The following is a 3,918-nucleotide window of genomic DNA, read 5'->3' as shown; positions in this document are numbered from 1 at the left end:
GAACTCTACAACAATGGAGACAGCACAGTAAATAAATTTGTAAGAAGGAATGGAAGTAAAGCCATTTTTGGACCGTGGTTCTTTATTCGCTGGAAAAAGTATGAGTTGCCTTTAATGGACTGTTGAAGGACTTGAAAAAAAGGACCATTGATTGACACTATGTGTAGCAAACCTAATGGTCTATTTGCTTTTTCGAGAAAGCTCCTCACTCAAACCAACCTTAATCTCATCATCATCTTATTAATATTTTAAGTTAACTAAAATGAAAATCTTTTCTATTTAAATTCATTTTCAAGGTTAATATTCTTCTATTCATAGTGATATAATATTATTATATTATTATACTTAATTTTTTCCTTATTTCCTCTTTTTAAAGTTCTTAGACATTTATTTTATTGTATTTAACATTTTTAAATTTGTCTTATTTTTTATTAAAGTACATAAATTATAATTGTCCAAAGAGTACAAAAAATGATAAAGTAACACATTGAAATAAAAAAATACGACATAATATATTCCATAATAACAAATAACATGAAATTACATAAGTTTAGAATGTAAGTACTCAAAATTTCATAACTAAAGAACAGTAAACATGATAAATGTTGTCCACAAAGTGGACATTACAATAAAAATTATAGAATTATATTGGTGTCCTGGCCAGCAACTACATAGTCTTATGTGGGATTAATATATCTTGTAGTACTTCTTGCAATGTCAAATGTCAAATAAATAATTTTTAAAATAAGAATTATTGTTAAAAGTAAAATTAAGTACATCAAATTGAATGAATAAAAATGTATGTTTCTTAACAGGAACGTGATTTTGGTGAAAAACACATTAAGTTCTGCCACCACCTTTGTCATTAAATTCAAATGATAAGAAATGAATATTATTTTATATTCATAGAAATATAAAAAGAATAGAAATTCATTGAGTGAAGTAAACATGCATGCACCAGTTCTCTGCTAAATCAAAAACAACTAATACATGATTAAATATTAATAATATAATAAGAAACACCATTACCAAATATTAAGACAAAATAAGCCATGAACAAAAAATCACAAATATGTTTTTATGAAGTTTAATGTACTGCCAATTGTTTTAGGGTTAAGCATTTTTATTTATGCAAACAACTTAAGAATCTGCCAGATAAGGAATGAAAAAATTTAAGCAGTAAGTATCCATATTGTAAATAATAAACAAAAAATAAACATAAACATTAACAAAAAATTTAAATTGTTCTGGTTTCCACCAAAGAGAAACCATTAGCCTGAACGACTAACAAACATAAAATTTACAGTTGTGAAATAAACCAACAAACATATTAGTCTGAATGACTAAGAAAATAAGGAACATTCCTCAAATAAATGAACCAAAATAAATATTGTTTTCATTTCAACCAGATGGAAATAATTAGCCTAAAAGGCTAACATAATGAAGACAAAACAATGCTTCCAACCGATGCCAAGTTTCACAGTTCTACCAGAAAAAGATTTGGATAAGACCTAGTACTCAACCTCCTATAGAAATCCATGTATAAACACCTTTCTGAACATCCATTTGCCAAGGTATTCCACAAATGTCGTAGGAACATCCTTCAATAACATCCCAAGTAATAAGTAAACAAAAATATATACGGTATAAGGCATGACATTTAAAAAGACATGAATGAGAAAGTGACCACAGCAAAACCATACATTTTGATAATACAGTTTTGAAGACTAACCTTGTATACAGTGAAAAAAAAGTACATTACCTTACAATAAAAATGAGAAAAATACCAAAATAAAAAACATAAAATACAATTTCATGACTTCACATACCTTCCAAAATCATCATTTTAGCATATTGCATAGTGATAACCACATTATGAAACTCTCCGGGTAACAAAAATGCATTCAGGTAATCAACATAGTTCCAAAAAAAGGTACACTCCATTTCAATGGAGATGAAATTTAACTTAGTTGATTTCTTTGATCTATTAAGAACTCGTTAAGTGCATAATGATCTGAGCATTGCAATAACATCTGGAAAAAAAATATATTGAACACTAAACCATAATAACTAAACTTACCCACTAAGTAGTTAGCATAAAAAACAGGGGCTCTTCACACAGGCATTGGGGTGTGTTGAGGTCTTGCACTTGAAACAAAATCCTTACCTAAATAGGTTACCTTAGTTCCAAACTGAAAATTAATTTTATACAGGTGAGGGGTTGTTCTATAAGATCCTGCATTAGTGGCAACACTAAAAAATTGGAAACAATAAACCTTATTCCAAACAATATGGTTTTGAAATTTATAAAGGAGTGTTTTCCTAACAGAAACATGAATTATATGACCCTAAAAAACAACAATAGAGATAAAACATGATTAGTCAGAATTTATATCACAAGAAAACAATGACAAAGCAAATGATAAAACAATTTACCTCTTTATCTTGTATGACCATTTCCATTGACAACGAAAACTTGGTTTTCTTCAAGTCACTGACAAACCACAAACAAATGAACCTTGCTATCAGGATCCAATTTTCATTTCCAAGATTAACATCTTTGATGGAATGCATATTTTTTTCTTAAAAAAGACATTGTAAGGCTCAATCGTAAAATAAAAGGAAAATACAGAATGAAATTGGTGAACTGTGAATCAAACAACATACACACATGCATCTATATACTAAAGATGTGGAAACCCTAAATATTAAAAAAAGGTGGAAAACATAGATACTAAAAACAATTACTCTATTCACGATTAAACACTAAAAAAACTATAATAAAAAAACCCATGCGTACAAAAGAAGGAAAAAATCTAACCCCGGTGCTTGAACATACGCTGGATTCAGTTTCATAAATATGGAAATGAAAAAAAAAACTATCAGAGTAGTAGTCGTTGTGATAGATTAACGAAAGACCAAATGAAATGAGAGAGGAAAAAATGTGAGAGACACTAAGCAGAGAGCCACAAACACTCCTTTATAAAGACCGATGCCTCAAAAAACGTATAAAGACAAACATTAACCATGAAAAGTGGATACCTTTAACAAAAATACTTGAAAATACGCTGAAAAGTGGAAAAAGTTGGAAACCCTATACAAAAAAAATAGTCAAAAAGCGATTAAGAAAAAGATTAACAATAGAAATGAAATGTCTTTGAGAAGAAAAAATTGATATACAGTTCAGAAAGGATTAAAAGCCGAAACCCTAGCTAATCAAAAAAGGAAATTACTCCATTAACGATTAATACCTCAAAAAACCTATAAATCAAAACACCCATGCATACAGAAATAGGAAAATATCTTAACTTGGTGCTTGAACATACGATTGATTGAGTTTGCCAAACATGAAAATGAAGAAAAACCTATCACAGTACTGATGGCTACAACAGAATACCATAACCCAAATGAAATGAGAGAGTGCCAAATGTGAGAGACAGAGGGCACACAGTTTCAAAGTAAATGAAAGAGATAGAAACAAAAAAAGGTAATGAAACATAAAAAATGAAAACACGATGCGTGAGAATAAACAAAAAAGAGAGAAACGAAAAGAAGTAATAAAAAGCGGGAAACGTGGTGAAAGATTTTAAAATGAGAGTTGTGCCACATGTAAGCAATGAAGTGTGTCACTTGTCATTCCCATAATGCATTTGAGAATTTTATTTTGGGTTAAATTTGCATTGTTTTTACTTTGATTTATTTTTAACTTTTTTTCTTGTGCTACCATATTTCAAAACTTGCCTTCAGAGTCCTCTCTATTTGTATTATAGATAGATTTATATATAAAGAAAATATTTTAATTGAACAATTTTACTCTTTAATAATTAAAAAATAATTTATTTATTTAATAAAATAAATAATCAAATAATTTCTTATTATTTCAAAATAATTAAATAATTTCTTTAAATAATAATTATA

The 3,918-nt window shown here is 28.4% G+C and overlaps 1 long non-coding RNA gene across 5 annotated transcripts; it reads right to left on the bottom strand.

Moving 5' to 3' along the window:
- Positions 1-1,202: 1,202 nt before the first annotated feature.
- Positions 1,203-3,555, bottom strand: LOC137806708 (uncharacterized). Of its 5 annotated transcripts, none has more exons than XR_016519489.1 (4): positions 3,310-3,555; positions 2,437-2,494; positions 2,081-2,348; positions 1,203-1,601 (listed from the first exon to the last, which is right to left on the bottom strand). It is a non-coding gene; the product is annotated as an uncharacterized LOC137806708 (long non-coding RNA). The 5 variants fall into 5 exon arrangements; XR_016519488.1 differs by lacking the exon at positions 2,081-2,348 and adding an exon at positions 3,043-3,094 and having other exon boundaries at positions 3,310-3,549; XR_016519490.1 differs by lacking the exon at positions 2,081-2,348 and having other exon boundaries at positions 3,327-3,544.
- Between the last annotated feature and the right edge of the window lie 363 nt (positions 3,556-3,918).

This window comes from Phaseolus vulgaris, chromosome 3 (genome assembly GCF_051622355.1).
Source record: "Phaseolus vulgaris cultivar YP4 chromosome 3, ASM5162235v1, whole genome shotgun sequence".
NCBI classification, from domain to species: domain Eukaryota; kingdom Viridiplantae; phylum Streptophyta; class Magnoliopsida; order Fabales; family Fabaceae; genus Phaseolus; species Phaseolus vulgaris.
This window is presented reverse-complemented; position numbering and strand designations above follow the sequence as displayed.